Consider the following 20,357-nt stretch of genomic DNA (forward strand, 5'->3'; position numbering starts at 1 on the left):
TAAGAAATAGTGTGAATTCTCAGTTCTTTATTTAATTTGTATGGGTGATGATGAACATCTAATATCAATTAAACTATTGGTATAAGAGGTCAAAATTCTTAAAATAATATAATAAACATATTTGAGGGGCTGGGGTTGTGGGTCAGTGGTAGAGTGTTTGCCTAGCCTGTGTGAGGCACTGAGTTTGATCCTCAGCACCATATAAATATAAAATAAAGATGTTGTATCTACCTAAAACTAAAAAAGAAATATTTTTTAAAAATTGAATATAAGTTGAGTTTCCAATTGAAGTAGTGATTATTTTTTCATGATTCCAAGAGATATAGTGGTAGCAATATAGTAAGTGCTTCATTGCACTTTTTTGGAGCCAGATGATTTAGGTTGTTCTATCACTTATTGTCTAGGGGATTATTGACAAATAGCTTAATTTTTGTTTTCCCCAACTGAAGATTAAAAAATTAAAACTTAAAAAGTACTTTTTAAAATTTTTGTTTTTTTTTTAATTTAAAAATATTTTACTTGTTCTTTTTGTAAAGTATTTTGAACAGTTCACGTCATATTGTGAGCATTCAAAAAATGATAGCTTTTGTTCATCCATTACTGCATTTCGGTTCAACTGATTGTAAGAATATAGTTACATAAATAAGAGTAATGGCTTTTAAAATATCAGGAGTCAAAAGAGAGTATAGTTAGTACAGCCATAGCCATTGACAAAAGGCAAAAATTAATTCCTATTCAACTGCATATTTAAAGATATCTCAATGTTATAATTTCAGTTATAATTGTTATAATATATATAAATTATGAAATTGTTATAATTTAAGAAGAGTGAGTCAGCAAAAGGAAAAGAGAGAAGTTGAAGATATAGGGATAGTTTGAGAAATAATAGAGTCTCTGGGACTGTCATAAAGTTGGGTGGCACAGAGATTCAAGATTATAGGAAATGTTGAGTTCATACTTCTCTTTAATTTTCTTCTAAGATTCTTGAAATAGTTTTCTCATTCTCTCTCTTCCTCCTAATTACCTCATGACTCTTTTATTCTGGTCTATAGAACTTTTTTGTACTATGATTTTGAGGTTCCTAATGGTAGAAGCATTACGAAATGGGCTTTGCATTCAGCCAACCCTAGTTTGAATACATTTTCTGCCTCTTTATTACTATTCAAACTTGGGCAATTGCATAATCTTAATCTTTCTTCATATTAAAATGGATACAGTGTTAAACTAGTAGGAATCGTGTATGAAATAATATGATTCATTTGAAACACACAACATGATATCTGATATATATTAAGTATAGGTTTCATGCAATGTAAGAGGCTTACTGCCAGATCTAAATAATGGCCCCTGGGCAAGGTCGGCTGTTGACAGGAGCCATAATATATACTCAGTGCATCCTTGTCCATCTGCATTTTAAGCAGTTTGCAACCTGGTGTTCTGTGGGACAAATGAAAAACACCAAAAATATTTTGCTTGTTCCACAGTAATTTTTAAAGATTCCTATTTTTTTGTTAGCATTTAAATGTCTGGAGATTTTACATATACATTTAGATTTTTGACTTCTTCTAAATAATTGGTAGATCTGCATTAATATATGAGAACACAAGACCATACTAGTAGCTTCATTAATTCAGTTACCTGATTTACTCTTGTACGCACCAGAGTTTACAGCCCCTATAATAAACCTTGAGGGTGTTATTCAGCAATGTATCAAATTCATACCTGTAACAAAGTTTTCATAGACATTTATTTACTATTTTGCAAAGAAGTAGAAGACAAAAGTCCAAATCTTTTATACTGTATTTTATAGGCCTAAAACATAATAATTTCCAAAAGAATAATAATAAATATCTCAGAAATCAGATAATCTCCTCAAATATCATCTGATGTTTTCCAGAGTGTTTGTGAGTTGGAAGAATTTCAAAAAAGAAATAACTGTGGATTTCAGTTAAAAAAATTCCTCTAACATCCTCATCTAGTTTTGTGACTCCATTTAAATAACTTTTATAGGGCTACTCAGGGAAGATTTAGCCAAAATTAAAGCTCAGAGCTAACATGCAAAAATTTTTAGGCCTATTTCCCAGCTCTTATACATTGTAAATGACCACCTTATAATAAATGATACTCATAAAATGAGGGCATAGAGATGAAAGGTGATTTTTTTGTTTTATTTGATAAAGGGTCCATTTTGCTAGATAATATTATATCTGGCAACTTTCAATCTAACTGCTGGAAAATACTCAATGCATTGGAAAATCAATAATCCTGATCAAACTGATTGTAATTGAAGAGCTGCTTCAGTTTATTCCTTGATAATGGGTAGCTATCTTACTGCAAAATATATTTTAGTACCTGGATATATACACATAATAAAAGAAAAATAAACAGAGGACTTTCAACCATAAAAACATTCTGCCACCACACAATAATATTTCTATGCTGGAGGGTCAATTATATAACCAGGCTAGAGAAACAGAAGGAAAAATGTAACTTAGAGCCATTTGAAGTTCTCAGTTTTTCCAATCTTGTCACCAAGACTCTTGTCACCAAGACTCTGAATTACATTTCCATTTCATGGAATACTTAAAATATTTTCTGTCTTCCTGCTGAAACACTGACTGATTCTGATAACAGAAAACAGGTATGGTAGCAAAGAAGCATTAAATACAGTGAAATGTATCCCACCTCCATATAAATACTGTCATCAATATTAATCTCAATATATATGGAGGTGAATAGATATATACAAAGTAGAATTATATAAAATAGTAAGCCACAGAGGTCAAACATGTTAGCTCTATTAAGTTAATGTCTAATCACTAGAGAATCATAGCCATCAGACTTTTAATATTATAAATTTCATTTTCAAAGATGTATCAGATTGTTTAAACTGGTATCACTTACAATTTGATTCATCTAATTGCATTGTTTTGATTCAAAACTCATAAAACAATTCAAGCATCATTTAATTTCAAAATTTGTTGACCTAATGCAGAATATGCCACAAATGAGGACAGGTTTTGGTGGCAAATTAATACATTTTTTGATTTATATTTGATTAATGTGTGGCTTAATTACAAGAACAGAATGCATTGAAATTGCCAACAGACTTATGTTAATCTGCATTACAACTATATTTATGATTGTAAATTAATAATTTACAGTTGTACTACTTCATAGGTTTTATATGTGTCCAGTTTGTATGTGATCAGTTTAAGGCAGAATTTTAGATCTTACTTATATCTGGACACAGACAAGAGTGTATGTTTGGTTTCTAAACAGAGCTGCTACAGATTCTAGAATATGGTTCTGCAATGCCAGATAATGCCCATATCGAAACAGCTTTTCCCTAGACAATAGTGCTGTCATGTCATTGTTTACTTGTTTTGTTTTTGTTTCATTTCAAAATCAATTAGGTCAGGGAAAATATAAATTGAGAGCCTGTAGAAAAAAATGGTTAATAGACTTGAAGATGTCCTGCTTAAGGTTTGTCTGATATTTAAGAATGACCTTTATTTTAGCTTAAAATACAAAGAAAATGGAATTTTCATTATTAAGAACATATCAGAGAGGGTAATGTGTTTTTAATGAAGAAGATACAATTAACTATGTATTGACATTAGTATGTATTAATATGTTTGTAATGTGTACTGGAATGCTAAAATTCAATCTCTAGAATCCTACACTAATTCAGCTATTTGAAAGATGCAAACAAGTATATTGTACAAATTCTAAACAAGAAGATACTCAAACAGAGGTTCAAAAATGCTGGGGAAAAGGTCTAATATTTCTTTTCTTTTTTCTTTTTTCATTTTACTGTAGTAAGAACAAATAACCCGAGATTTATCCTTTTAGTGAATTTTTAAGTGGACAATGCAGTGTTGCTCATTACAGGTGTGATATTGTATAGCAGATCCTGAGAACTTTGTTATCTTGTATAACTGGAACTTTTTGCCCATTAATTAGCAACTTCCCATTTTCCCTTCCCCTCAGTCACCAACAACAGACATTCTACTCAGCATCTGTGAGTTTAACCACTTCAGATACCAAATATAAGTGGAAATACACAGCATTTGCATTTTTGTGACTAGCCAATTTGATTTAATGTAATGCCCCCCCCCCCCATAGGTCAATATTGCCACATATCGCACTAGTTGCTGTAGAGATTATGACCATAGAAATATATAGGGAAGCATTCCTCTGGTGAGCAAACTCCTGGATGGTAACTGGCACTCTGTTTCCCACCCTTAGAATGCCCTGAAGTTTCTCCTAGGAACTAGTAAGTTAACTAATACATGTGCTACATCTAGCTATTGTGAAACGCCCTGCATGAGGAGGCTCTATGCTAGAGTCTTATCAGCCTAAACCTTGATCTCAGGCACACAGCTCCTAGGAATAAAGGAATTCTCTTGTTAGACAACCACAACGTTTCACTGAGCCTAAACCTGTCCAAATAACAGTAGCTTTATATAATGGAGATTTTTTTAAGAGCTACACAAACTCCTATCATTGCACATTGCAGTTTAGTAAATAACTGAGGAATAAGCTACATAATGTTGCTAAGTCTGTAACCTGCCTAGTAATACTATGATCAATATGTACTAATGATGCCAATTACCTAAAGGAACCTATTCATATAAATAATGCTGGCAGCTTCGACATTCTGCTATTCTGCCATCTTTCCTGCCTCTGCATCTTGTCTCTGTGTCTCTTATTAATTTCCTTACAATTTGCTTCTTTTTAAATGTTGAACAATATTTCATTATGTGTGTATGTACATGTGTGTATCACATTTTCTTTATCCATTTACCTATCAATGGACATCTAGATTGTTTCTGTACCCTACCTATGGTCGATAATGCTGAAATTATTATGGGAGCTGATGTCCTGATTTCAATTCTTATGGACATATGAAAAGAAGTGGGATTTTTAGATCACATGATAGTTTTACTTTTAATATTTTGGAGAGTCTCTATACTGTTTTTCAAAGCTACTGAACCAGTTTCCATTCCTGCCAACACTGTGCAACGTTTCCATTTTCTCCATACCAATGCTAACACTTATCTCTTGTCTTTTTGATAATAACTGTTCTGACACGTGCTAGGTGATATCTAATTGTGATTTTAATTTATATTTCCCTGATGGTTAGTGATGTTAAACACCTTTTCATATGCTTCTTAGTAATTTTTTATGTCTTTGGGGAAACTGTCTATTCAGGTTCTTTGCCCATTTTTAAATCAGGTTACTTTATTTCTATCAAGTTATGTGACTTCCCTATGTGTTTTGTATATCAACCACTATATTCATACATCTGTGTTGCTATTATGGAATATTACAAACTGGATAATTTATTTAAAAAATATTTCTCACAGTTATAGGGTCTGTGAAGATCCAACATAAAGCTGCTTGTAGGTTTAGTGCCTGGTAAGGAAAGCTCTCTGTGTGAAAGATGACACATTATCACTGTGTCCTCACCTGGCAGAAGAAATGCAAGGGAATGAAATCCCTACCCTTAGCTCTTTTATAAGCTTTTTAATCTCATCCATAAAGGCTCTGTTCTCATGATGTAAGAACTTCTTAAAGATTCTAACTCTTAAAATTATATCATATAAGTGATTAAATTTCAGTATATGAATTTTGGAAGGCACATTCATACCATAAAAATCCCTTATCAGATATATAGTTCACAAATATTTTCTCCATTTCATAGGTTATCTTTCATTTTGCTGATTATTTCTTTTGCTGCACAGAAGCTTTTATATTTTATGTATTCCTGCTTGTTGTTTCTACTTTTGTTTCATGTTTAAAAAAATTGATTGGAAGACCAACTTCAAGAACCTTTTTCTTTGTGTTTTCTGATACAGTATGGTTTTTGACACAATACTTTTATTTTATTTATTTTTTTTAATGTGGTGTTGAGAATAGAACCCAGTGCCTTATATGTGCTAGGCAAGTGTTCTACCACTGAGCTACAACCCCAGCCCAATTGAATTCATTTTGATTTAATTTTGTATATAGTGTAAGAAAAGGATCTAGTTGCATTCTTTGGCATTAGATATTCAGTTTTTCTACACCTTTTATTGCAAAGACTATCCTTTCACAATTATGTATTATTGGTACCCTTGGCCAAAGTTAGTTGGCCATATATTCTTGGATTTATTTCTGGACTCCCTATTGTCTTCCATAGTTTGGTATGTCATTTTTTATACCAATACTATACTATTTTGATTACTGTAGCTTTGTAATATAGCTAGAATTAAGTTATCTGATGGCTCCATCTTTGTTCTTCTTTCTCAAGATTGTTTTAGCTATATGGTTTCTTTTGAGGTTTTATATGAATTTGAGGGTTTTTTTTTCACTTATTCTGTGAAAAATACCATTCAACTATTGCTTGAATTTATAGATCCTATTGGGTAGTATGGATATTTTCACATTAATTCTTTTAGTTCATGCCCATGGGATATCTTTTTTTTTGCTATGTTTTATTCTTCTATTACTTTCATCAATATCATACAGTTATCAGTATACACAACTTTCATTTCCTGTGTTAAATTTAGTCACAAATATTTTATTGCTATTGTAAATAGGATTGTTTTCTTAATTTATTTTTTGGTACATGGGATTGAGCCCAAGGGTGCTTAACTGCTGAGTCACATCCCCAACAATTTTTTTATATTTTATTTAGAGACAGGTCCTCTCTAAGTTGCTGAGGCTGGCTTTGAACTCTAGATCTCCTGCCTCAGCCTCTAGATCCACTGTGATTATAGGCTAATGTCACTGTGTCTGGCTTAATTACTTTTGGAGATAGTTCATTGTTAATATACATAAATACCACTCTGATTTTTGTATTTCATTTTTGAATGTTGACTTCCTCCCCACCCTGGAACTCTATTAAATTCATTTGATAGTTTAAACAGTTTTCTGGTGCTTTAAGATTTTGTATATATAAGATCATGGCATCTGCAGAGATAATTTAACTCATTCCCTTCTGCTGTGGATGCCTTTTGTTTCTTTCTCTTTTCTAATTTCATTTGGTTTTGATTGAACTCATTTTAAAATTAGAATTATTTTTGGAAAAAAATTCATATTATTTGTTTTCTCTTGAGAAAAAAAGTGAAATGAGTATTAAAAAAGCTTATTTATCTCACTAAAGTTTTACATTTTCCTCATGAAAATCCTTTATATTTCTTATTAATGTTTTTCCTGGGAATTTCAATAATTCTTCATTACAAGCTTTACAGATTAAGGATTTTTATTCTTTGTTTAACCATAATAGATATATGTTTCTCAATCATGTTATTGTAATTTTATTAACCTAAGTATGTAGGTTGTAGCTTTCTTGATAAGGGTTATAAAGATTTTTAACGGAGGGTTCAAGACTAGAATACTCAAACCACTGTTGCACTGTACCATTCTGGCTTGGTAAAGGTTAAACACTTCAATTACTTAGTAGCAAGGAAATTGACTTTTACATATACCATTAATAATTTCATGTTTAAGTGAACTATTTTAGGTACAAAATAAGTGTGAATCCTTGTGTCCTGGCACTATTTATAATTATTCTTCTCTAGTTGTAGGATCTCAAACTCAAATGCTTTCAAGGCCTAGGTATTTATGGTAAGAGAGTGAAACAGAATACATAAAATGTTAAGAAGGGGTGGGATCTATAATAAATTGAAAAGTGAATATCCAACTAAATGCATCCATGCTTCTTAATATATACAGAAGCTAAAAAAGTTTTCTGAAGGTTGTGAGTTTGCATTCCTTTGTCTAGCATATCAGGGGAAAACTAATTTAAATAGTCTGAATCACAATGCTTAAATGAACACCTTAGGTCTGGTGGTTGTCAAATAACCACATTCTTCACCTGATTCTCATTCTGACTCCATATATTCAAATGGGATCATAGAGGTAATTCATACTATTAGCACTCCAGGATTTAAACTTCTCCATCAACCTATGTAATCTCTAGTGAAATGTTGGTTTTTTTGAAGTTTTGACCTTTTACAACTAGATATGTTACAACCACCTGGAGTCTCCTTATAATGGTATTTTATTGGCATGTGTGTGCTTTTGAGAAACACTAAAACAGCTGTGAGAATTCTTTGTCTTAAACCTCACTGTGCCATCCTATGAGTTTCTTAACCTTTTAATCTTATCTAGAACTCACATTCAGGACTCACTGGGTGAGCAATTGTTGAACTCAATATCTACTTAAAATTTAATTGTTTTATTTTGTAATATTTGACATTTTTTCCAGTTAGCCAGACTAATTTGTGTATAGTTAATACCAATAGACAATAAAAGTAGATTTGTTGATTAAAGAAAATGCATTGTTGATTACAAAATATTTATGAAAGTAGAATATTGTGTTCTCATTTATGCATAGCAAATTATCTGAGGCTAGGAGTTCACAATGTGTTTATAAGTGTAATGCCAGGTAAAGTAGAGAGGAATCAGTGATAGAGGTAAGGAAACTATATAGAGGCTGTCTCCAAAATGATGCTTTTCTAGTCCTATCCAATAGTTTTAACTTCCTGCTGTTAACTATTTTTTTTTAAATAGTAATTATAATAAGAACTTAAGATTAAAAACTCAAATAATAGTTATTTGATGTTAATGAAATTGACAGGCAAGGACTTCAAATATTGTTATATATTATTATTCCAAATAGGCCTATGCAAACTTGTTTCAAAGAAAGAATGGCACTTTGAATGAAGGAGACTTTACAGTAAAGCTTCCTAATATATATGTGTGATGCAAATATGAACTGACAGGGTTATGAACTCCAAGAAATGTTATGCAAAGTTCTGTTATGTTTCTGTGTATGTGTATGTATGTCTCCATCCCCTGGGAAAGAGTCCTTAGCTCTCAGATTCTTAAAATTTCCTAAGACAAAAATTAATGAGATTGGTTGCTTTCAAGAACAAGAATCATTCATAAAATAACTGCAGATGAACCCTAATGCCCAATTTATTACATATCTATCCCTTACCACAGACACCAATGTTATAAAGAACAACTTAGGTCTAAGTTATACCAGTGATTTCCTAATTAAAATATGAAATGACCTTTTATTTTTTTGGCTCAGCTATAGTTGTGCAGATATTCTAACAGATATAAAAAGAATCACAATAATCACACTGTGTCTGACATATAGTAAATAATCAAGAATCAATAATCAATAGTAACTACACTCAAGATAGAAGGAATCTTTTCTTTATGGTAAATTTTTCCACAGTGACTAATATATATTGTCTTTTCTTCACAATTTTTTAGATGGCATTGCCTGGATTCCTTCAGATAGTGGCCAAAATAAATTAACTATCCTTCAGATGAGGTTTGTTTATAATTCCTGTGTTAGGAGAATAGAGCTGAACATTTCAACGATTGAAGATTTCAAAATTTACTGAAATGCTCAGTTGTAAAATCATGAAGTTTTGTGTGTGTCTATATTTCAAAATACAGCTAATGTTCTATAATCCAGTGTTTACATAATAATACATATCCTGTACTTTTTACAAATAAATGAGGATTTTTCTTTGAAGAAAAATAGAAAATAAACATGAATTTCACATGGTGTTACAAGACTGACAAACATCCCTGTAAATATGCTACTTGTCAAAAGTGTATGTTGCATAAATAGCCATTTCCTGACTTATGATGTGATTTTTTTGACCCACAGAGTTTAATATCATGCTAGGATGAGCAGGGAATAAATAAGATTTTTATATTATAAGCCTAAATCTTTTAAATAATAATCTTTCATTTTACAGAAACTTATGATTATGCCTATCTCAATAATATCCAAACTGTAAGACAAATGTGTGAAGGTATTATTAAGTTCACTATAGCAGTTTTGTTACATGAAAATGTTATTGTAGACTTGTTATAAACATTGAAATTTAGAAATATGGATATATTAGTTTATACAGAAAAAAAAATTACCTTTTTTATAGCACTGAAACTAATAATGCAATAAAAAGCTAATTAGTCAATTTATCAAAAATACCAAACAGACCAATGACTTTTGTAATTATCAAGACAACTCAATTTTTGCTTTACTATGCAAAACTTGTTTGCTGAACTGAATTGAAGATCATCAAAATTACTTACAATATGCTGCTTACCAAAGCATGGGAAAATTAGACTATTATGACCAATTAATTGAACTTAATAAAGCTTCTAAATTATTTTTGTTTGTTACCATGAGGTTAATGATTTGGTCTTTTTTTAGATGGGGTTGAAAGGAATAGTTTGAAAATCTAGAAAAAAAGTACATTTATTTTGAAAAGACCAAGACTTTCAAGCAGGCAACAATACATTTTTCCTCTGTCCCAACCTGAAACAAACAAAACAATAAAACTATAATAAATTAATTTGTACTCTTTCCCAAACATTTTATTTCAACCAATACATTTGCATATTAAGTATCCTGAAGTTTAAAGTGTCTCTGTTAATTTGGTTTTCTTCTACTACTGGGGAGATATACTGAAGAAATTATTAATTTTAAGACCCCAGACAAACTCAATTTTCTGTTTTATACTCTCTGGTGCCTTTGGATTCAATTTTTCTCTCAAAAGAAAAACTGCCTAGAATCACCTATTATAGGAGTCTTTGGCCTTTCCCTTTTGACTAACATTTGGAAAGGTGATTTATTAGTAACAATGCTCCCTCTTTCTTGATTATGTTTTTGCATTTATTATTTATTTAAACTGGCAACTTTAAATATATTGATACTTGCTATATTTATAGCAACATATGTTTTAAAATATATTTACAGGTGGAATGGCTAAACATCAAGCTAATATATACATTACCTCATATACTTACTTGTTTTGTTGGAAAACTTAAAATCTATTTTAACATTTTTTAGTTTATAATAGATTGTTATTAACTACAATCACCATTTTATACAATAGATCTCTTGAATTATTCCTACTGCCTGAGATTCTTTGTAATCCTTTGACCAACATTTCTCCAATTCCCCTTCACTCCCAGTCCTTAGCAACTTTCATTTGACAGAAACTTATGATTTTCTGTTTTTATGAGTTTGACTTTTTTTAGATTTCACATATAAATTAGATAATGAGATACATGTCTTGTTGTACGTGGTGTATTTCATTCATTTATATTTAAGAATTAAGTTGTATGGCTAACTGAGATGTCTCTGGGAGTCATTAATGAGTTGCTTAATAGAGACTTTATAAAATGTCATTTACTGTGGTGAATTCACCCCAGTCCACATTCCTATTCTCAAATTAGTAAGTCTAGAAAACTGATTTATTAGAAACCTAGAATTGCAGTGAACATATACTCATGCTCAATATATAAATGAGAAAACCTATATGTTGGTGATAATTCATAATTACCAAGAAGACTCTATTGTTCTCATTGACTACACCAGCATATTCTGGAGATGATGTATAGACAAGTGATTAAACTCATAGGTTTACCCAACTGGGCTCAAACCTAATGTCTTCTATTTGCAATCTCTAACATCTCTGGAAAATTAATGAATTTCTGTATAATATGTCCCCAGTTTCATAAGCTACAACTGTGAATATTTATATCCACTTCATAGGAATATTGTAAGGTTTGTATCAGATAGGTTACATAAGTGGAAATGTGTAGCATATGGTAAGAAAGTTATTGTCTTCATAGAAGAAAACATAGGCAAAATTATTAAATGATTAGTGAGTTTTTTATTCAATGAACTTTTTACTACCCAGTAACCCAAAATATTGAATAGCAATTCATTTATTTAAATCATTCAGCATATAGCTACATAAGTTACAAAAAGAAAGCAAACTTATTTTTCAAAGTTTAAACAATTTTAAATGTATGTTGCTTTTAATCATTTGAATAATATTAAAACCTTACAGTAAACAACCAACGTATTCACATCTTTTATTCCCATCTCCTTTACAAATTTGTTATACTACCCCAATTATAATTTCATTTTTTTTCCAAATATAGTGTGAATTATAATTCTATAACCAAATTTTACATCAATTAAAAATTAAAGATCAGCAAGGACACCTAAAATTAAAGAAATGAAAAATGCATACCAAAATTACTTAAATTATTTTATTAAACAAATTTAAACTATGTATTCTGTAAATCTGTATATTTGTCAAAATAGAAAAGACAACATTGATAATGTCACCAAAGACTAATATTTTAATGCAAAAAGGAAAATTTAAAACCATCCTACCATCCTGAATAAATTATATAGAGAAATTCCTTAATAGGAATCAATACTGATGATTTTTGAAATAATTTTGTTATAATAGCAAAAAAGGGGAAATAATCTGAATGCTCAAACATCAGAAAATTAAGTAAATTATCATATAATATTCACATGAAATATTAGGACCTTAGATTTATCATCCCTTTTTGAAAATGCTTAGTGACATGGCTGTATTTATTAAAAGAAAGTAGTATGTTACAAAAAAAGCATATAAATATGATCACGATTATGGTTTTTAAAAGTTAATATAAAGTGCATACATAAAACAATGATAGATATATATCAAAATGCTAACAAGTGATGATATATGCTTTTAATCTCATTCTATTTTTAAAAATTTTTCACATTTTCTCCAATGAAAACATATTACTGCTTTTGTAAAAATGCAATAGATAAAAATTATTATTGAATTTTTTTTTTTTGCAGCAACTCATATAGGTAAATCAGCTTGGGCATGAGTGACTCAAACACAAATTCGTAAGGTCTGGAACTGAGTGAACTCATTCTTGCAAATTTTGTTCAAAGGTACAGCTATAATAATCACAAGTAATTTAAAAAATGTATTCTATAGTATTTTATCCAATTGATTTGATCAAGATTACCTATTAAAGGTAATTATCAATATCAAGTGGCAAAAAAGCAAGAGGAAGATAGTGGTGAGCACATACATATATTTTTAAATTTTCAAATAAAAATACTTTCTGAAAACCAGAGAAGGAGGATTTATGTAAAGGCAAGTCCTGGTTTGGAAGAGATTGTACTTCATTAGTAAATACAAAGAATCTGTGTCCAAGGATTTAGAAAGCAAATCCTGTATGAGTAGCTAGCAGTCATACTTTAAGAGAATATATTATTACTTATTATATGTTTTAATTGGCAAATTAAAACTGTATATATTTATGGTATACAACATGGTGTTTTTATATGTATATTGTGGAATGTTTAAATTAAGTTATTTACCTTGTATACTTTTCACTTCATTGTGGAAAAAAACTCTTGAAGTTTACTTTCTTAGAAATTCTCAACAGGGTGTCTGTCTTTTCTTCATCCCTCATTGCCCCTCATCTTATATCCCCTTAATTAATGGCCATGATTGAGAGATGAAAAGGCTGTGGCAGTTTTCTATGTATAAGGTCATGCAGTCTGTAAACAGAGGTACTATAATTTTTTTCCTTTCCAATGTAGATGCCTTTAATTTCTTTCTGCTGTCTAACTGCTCTGGGTTAAATTTCTATATCAATTAGAAATAGTGAGAATGAAAACCCTTGTCTTATTCTTGATATTAGAGTAAAATCTTTCATTTTACTGTTGATCATGATGTTAGCTGTAGGCTTGTCATATTTTAAATTTATTGTTGAGGTACATTACTTTTATACTAATCTTTGGAAAGTCTTTATCATGAAAAGATATTGAATATTTTCAAATGCTTCTGAGATGATTATATGTTTTTTTCCCTCTATTACGTTGATGTAGTGAATCACATTTATTAATTTTTGTATGTTCAAACACTCTTGTATCCTCAGAATGACTACTATTTTGTGTTATGACTACTATTTTGTGTTAGAATGTGATGTTGGATTTAGTTTTCTAGTATTTTGTTGAAGATTTTTACACTTATGTTAATCAGAGATATTGGCCAGTAGCTTTATTTTTGTTGTTTTCTTATTGGTTCTGATATTATGACAGTGCTGGCCTAATAGAATGAGTTTGGAAGAATTTATTTCTTTCACTTTAGGGAGATAATTTGAGAATAGTTGGCAATGATTATTATCTAGATATCTGGTAAAATTCAGAATTGAAGTTAACAACTTATGGTTTCTTCAATGGAAATACATTTTAATTACCAATTCAATATTATTGATCATTATTGATCTGTTAGGTTTTTATTTCTTCATGATTCAATCTTAGAAAGATATATGCATCCAGGAATATTCTGTATATGACTTATAGGTCTGTTTGGTCTAAAGTGTGGTTTAAGTGAGATGTTATGTTTCTGATTTCTCATTTGGATGATCTATTACTGAAAGTGGAATATTGAAGTCCTCTAATATTATCATATTATGGCGTATCTCTCCCATCACATATTTATTACTATTTGGTTCCCTTATATACTTAGGTACTCCATTGTTGGATACATATATATTTAAAATTGTTAAATCATCATGATGAATTAACTCCTTTATCATAATATACTAATCTTCCTTATCTTGTTTCACAGTGTTTGGCTTAAAATCTATTTTATCTAAGTATAGTTTCTCCTGTTCTCTTTGGATTCCATTGGCATATAATATGTTTTTAGGTAAGTCTCTTACAAGCAACACATATATAGTTGTGACTTTCTTATTTTTTTCAAATCTAGTCAGCCATTCTATGTCTTTTTAAAATTTTTTTATAGTTGTTGATGGATCTATTTATGTATTTATTTACATGTGGTGCTGAGAATCAAACCCAGTGCCTCACACATGCTAAGCAAGCACTAAACAACTGAGCCACAACCCCAGCACCTTTCAGTGTATTTTTATTGGAAAATTTAATCAATTTTTATTCATGATAATTATTTCTAGATATTGATTTGCTATTGCCATTTTGTTAATTATTGATCTTTTTTCTTTATTCCTCTTGCTTTCTTTTTCTGTGCATGTGATTTTTCTGTAGTGCTATGCTTTTATTCCTTACTTTTAATCTTTTGCATGTTGACTTTAGGTTTTTGTTTTATGGATACCTTGAGTATTACAAAATTATCTTTATAAAAGGCTACATTAAGCTAACAAAAACTCAATTTTCATCACATAAAAATATTCTACACCTTTACTCTACCCTCCAGTGTTTTAAGTTTGCTTTCTTGCAATTTACCTTCTTTTATACAGTGTATTCTTCCTCTTGGTAATATTATCTTCAATAGTTTTGTTTTAAAATTTATGCTGAAGATATAAGTAATTTATACACCATTATTATTGTGAATTTTACTAGGTTTACTTTTACCAGTGAGTTTTATGCCTTCAGATGATTCTGTGTTACTAATTAGTATTCTTTTATTTCAGCACGAAGAACTCCCCTTAGAATTTCTTGTAAAAGAGGTATAATGTAATGAAATCCCTCAGGTTTTATTTGTCTGAAAAAGTCTGTATCTCTGCTTCATTTCTAAGGTCAACTTTGCTAGGTATAGTAGTCTTCCTTTACAATATGTTTTTTAAATGTTTTCCTTCGTGCATTAGAGTTATGCTTAAGATTAGGGTTCATTTTGACATAATCAAAAATGCATGGATTATAATTTTCTCCAGTGTGGTCCCCAATGCTTTCACTTTCCCTCCCATCTTTCCTCCCCCTCATTCTCTTTCTCTAATCTAATGATCTCACTTCTATTTATTTATTTTTATTTGTTGCTCTATAGATATACACAAAGGTGGAATTCATGGTTATATATTCATATATGTACATAGTATGTTTGTCAATTTCATTCCACATTTCCTCCCATTTCCCATCCATTCTCCATTTACCTTCAATACCCTTCCTCTTCTCCATTAATCTCCCCTCTATTTTCATGGAATCTCCTCCACCCCACTTTTCTTTACTTTGCTCTAGTTTCTACATATCTCACATTTTCTTTATCCATTCATTTGTTGATGGGAACCTAGGTTGGTTCCATGACTTGGATATTGTGAATTGTCCTACTGTAAACACTGGTATTTCTGTATCACTATATATGCTGATTTTATTTCTTTTGAATAAATACCAAGGAGTGGGATAGCTTTGTCTTATGCTAGTTTCATTCCTAGTCTTTTAAGTAATCTCCATATAGCTATCCAAAGTGATTGTACTAATTTGCAGTCCCAACAATAATGTAAAGCATACAACCTTGCCAACATTCATTATTATTTGTGATCTTGATGATTGCCATTCTAACTGCAGTGAGAAGAAATCTTAGTGTTGTTTTAATTTGCATTTCTTTGATTTCTAGGGATGTTGAAACTTTATTTTTAATATATTTTTATTTGCCATGTGTATTTCTTTTGAGAAGCATCTGTTTAGTTCTTTTGCCCATTTATTGATTGGGTTATTTGTTATTTTGGTGTTCAATTATTTTAGTTCTTTATATATTCTTGGTATTAATCCCCCATCAGAGGAATATCTAGACAAGATTTTCTCCCTTTCTATAGGCTCTCTCTTCATGTTCTTGTTTCCTTTGCTGTGCAAATGTTTTGCCATTTGATACCATTGCACTTATTGATTGTTGGTTTTATTTCTTGAACTTTATGGTCTTTTTGAGGAAATTGGTGCCTGCACCTATATGATGGAGTGTTGACTCTATTTTTCTTCTAGCAGTTGTAATTTTCTGGTGTAAGTCTTTCATGCACTTTGTTTTTGTGCAAGGTAAGAGATAAGGATCAAGTTTCATTCTTCTACCTACATATTATATCCAGTTTTCCAAGCACTTTTTTTAAAGCTATCTTTTCTAAAACATATATTTTTGTCATCATTTGAGAGTATTTTTTCTTTAGCATTTTAAATATATCATTCTACTTAGGGTAATCTCTCACTTTGAAAAAATATTTTCTTTGAGGGATTGTTATTCCAATCCATGTTCTGCAGGGGTTCATGTGCTGAAGAGTCCCAATGAATCACATATTTGTTTATTATTTTATCAGAATAAAATGAGTGACTGTGTTTCAATCAATAGTAAATCAATCAATCAATAGTAAAACTCCAATGCTTTGAATAGTACCTGGCAGATAATAGGCAGTCAATAAATATTTGTTGAATGAATATTGGGTAAAGCAGTATTGGAGAGAATGCAAAGAAAACAGCATTAATTCCATTTCAGAATAAGGATGAAATTAATTAGTTGAGTTTATGGGTAGAAGCTATCACTAGAAGTTGAAGGATAGATACATGTTTTCAAGGTGACATTCCAGAAAAGTCGATATTTTGTTCAGAGAATGTCAAATAATTTAGTGAAGTCAAAATTCTATTTGATAGTTAACAAATTAAACTGGTATTCATCAGCTAGAGTTAGCTTTTGAAAGGTGTTATATGTCCTTAATATGATAAGGAACATGTACCTAGGCAACGAGGAAATGAAGGGGGTTAATCAGGGGCATAATAAGTTCAGCAATGTTTTACTATGTTTACTCCTACCATTAGCTCATATATATGCAACATTTACTTGTTCCAGGAAATTTTCTAAGTGAGATCTTTTAAATAATTTTTAATACTTAGAATACACCACAGAGTTAGATACTACTATCATTTGCAGTTTTCAGAAGAATGAAGTACACAAAAGCCAAATATCTTATCTAACATTACCCAGAGTGTCAATGGCAGAACTAAGGTAATAAACCCAGACACTGTGGTTCAAGAGTATATACCTTTATGCTACGAAGTATGAATTGGCTTTTGTAATTTACATCTGGAGGTAGGATAACTGGTTAGAAAATTATTAAAGTTATGATGAAGGCCTGAAATAGAATGGTAATAAGAGTAATGGAAAGGAAGTTATTATTTTGGATATGTAATTGACAGAACATTATAAAGTGATTGAATGTGAGTTGTAAAGGAAAAAATAAATCAGAGATAACTTGGCAGTTTCTGTAATTTATTTTATGGTGTCATTTGCAAAAAGGAAAACAAGAAGAAAAGCAGGTTTAGGTGAGATAAAAATGATTAGTTTATCCATGATAATTGAATACACACAAAATTGTTCTGGTAAATCACCTGTGTTGAACTTTTATTTAACTGAGTTATCTCCCAGGGTCATAAGAAGACATTTTCTCAGAGGAAACAATGGGACTCTATGCAAGTTTATGTTAATTCATTATATGTCAGTTTCAAACACTGATAAAATCCTTAGCAATCTCATTCATAGTTAATTTGCCTGGGTAGAATGATGGGCTGTTAGATAAATCTTTATAATTCTATTCTTCATTCCCCCCTTCAGGACTGAGCCTCTTTCTCAAATGCAAAGGAAGTAATTAGTGTTCTCCTCCCGCTACCAAAAAAAAATGTGTACAAATCAACATTTTATGTGTACAAATCAACATTTTATCTTAATGGTACTAGGAGACATTATCAAGAAGCTAAGTCCAATTAAATAACAATGTAAAATATATATCAATATTTAAAATAAGTGCTTTTAGCTGAAGAAATGTAAAGTCTTATCCTTATTGGCTTTAGTTGAAATACATACTATGATTTTCATTTCTTTTTCTCAGAAAATTATGAACATGGTATTATGCACAGATTATATCAGTGAGGTGTGTGGAAATATAAAAAATGCTATTGAATTGTTTTTGGGTGTCAGTCATCATAGTTACCCTGAGTAAGAACTTTTCAGAGGACATTATGTACAGGGCTCACCAGATGAAGATATTGTAGACTTTGGAATGTATGAGGTTGAAGAAATGGCTTTGACAAAAACTAAAATCACAGGAATATAGAAAGGCTTATATGCTCTTTGGGTGGCTAAAGCAAGGCAAACATCAATAAGTAGTAAAAGACAAAGCAGAAGAGCCATGTGGGATATAGATCGTGTTATTGAATTGGAACTTCATTCTATGGAGAATGGGAAGGACACTTAAATGTTTTAAGAAGGAGAGTTATATAGTTAGACTAATATTTTAGAAAGTCCCTACCAACATATGGGTAAGAATGGATTTGAGAGAGGCAAGTCTGAAAGCAGTGATCTGACATATCTGAAAAATGACTTCAAAATAAACAAGATATTTTTTAAAAAGTGTGTATCAGTAGTTATATGAAAAAATAAAGGCATTGGGTTGTGTCCATCTACACCTAAAAAATAAATATTTAAATAAAAGAGAGAGATGGAAGATAGCATATCCCATACTTTTTGGCCATGGAATGATTAAGAGAGAAAATAAATAGGCATTGTTAATTTGGTTTATCAAATATTAAACACCTGCTTTCTTATAGACATTTTACCATGTATTGATAGTACAATGTGAAATAATCACAGTGGAATCCAAAATCAAAAAACATTCTGGAAAATCAGTAATAAAACATTTGAATAACTCTACCCTTAAAAAAACAAAACAAAAAACAAAACACTTCTCTGCCACAGTCTGGCTGGGCACAATTCAGGAGCCACTTGTCAAAAGAAACAAACTTTATTTTTAGAACACACACACTGCACCACACAGCTCCTCAGGAAAACCCTCAGAGCCCAACTGCCACCACGGGCTTCCCACAAGCCTCTCAACCTCCTCCACTTCTCCTGCTCTTGAGGCCAATTGGCTGGGTCACGTGGGCGGAGCCCAAAAAAGTCCCCAAATGAGTATCTCCGTGGCTTGAAAGGGCGGGGAGACAGCCAATGAGCATCACCGCAGAGGAGCCAATCAGTTGTCAGCTAGAAGTTTGCTGGGGCCGCTGTGAGCCAATCATCAGCTGGCAGTTGGAAGTTTGCTGGCAGCTGGAAGTTTGCTGGGGCCCCTTCGGCTGTGGCTCTCAACATCTCCCCCTCTCTGTTTAAACAACAAGCATGTGGCTTGGGGACCGTGCCTGCCTTAGGTTGTCCAATACTACATATGGTCCTTACCTGTCATCAGATGAGCTGACCTCAAGACGTCAGCCTCCTGTCTTAGATTGGTACCATTGCAATTGGATCTTACCGGTCATTGACTACCGGTCCAGCATACAGCCACACCTGTGGATAGGTCTTTGTACCAGAGGAGGTGTGAGGTTCTTTGCCTCACCTCTGTTGGCCCACAAATTTTAGCTGAACGACCATCACAAACAGAAGGGAGGAAGATACATCAAGTCAATTGATGGCTCCTTTTGGAAAAATTGTACCACCAATGACACCATCAGCAAAAATACCCCAACACTACCACAAGTCTCTGCACCAACAGATAGTTCACAATGCATACAAGTGAGTTCACAATGCATACAAGTGATACATAGTCCAGGCAAGTTCTGCAAGCAGTTCAGTGATAGCTATTGCAGAAGCTGTAGATTGGTTTTATCTTTGTCTTCACCGGCACTGGGATGAAGATAAGAATTCTGGCAATAATGGCTAAAGAAAAAATTATGTAACATTCCAGAAGGCACTAAAAGAAAACAATTTTCTGAACCATTTACACTATCTTGAACA

The sequence above is a fragment of the Marmota monax genome, unplaced genomic scaffold, assembly GCF_021218885.2.
Source record: "Marmota monax isolate L192 unplaced genomic scaffold, Marmota_monax_Labrador192_F-V1.1 WCK01_AAM20220418_F8-fsc00067, whole genome shotgun sequence".
Lineage (NCBI taxonomy): Eukaryota > Metazoa > Chordata > Mammalia > Rodentia > Sciuridae > Marmota > Marmota monax.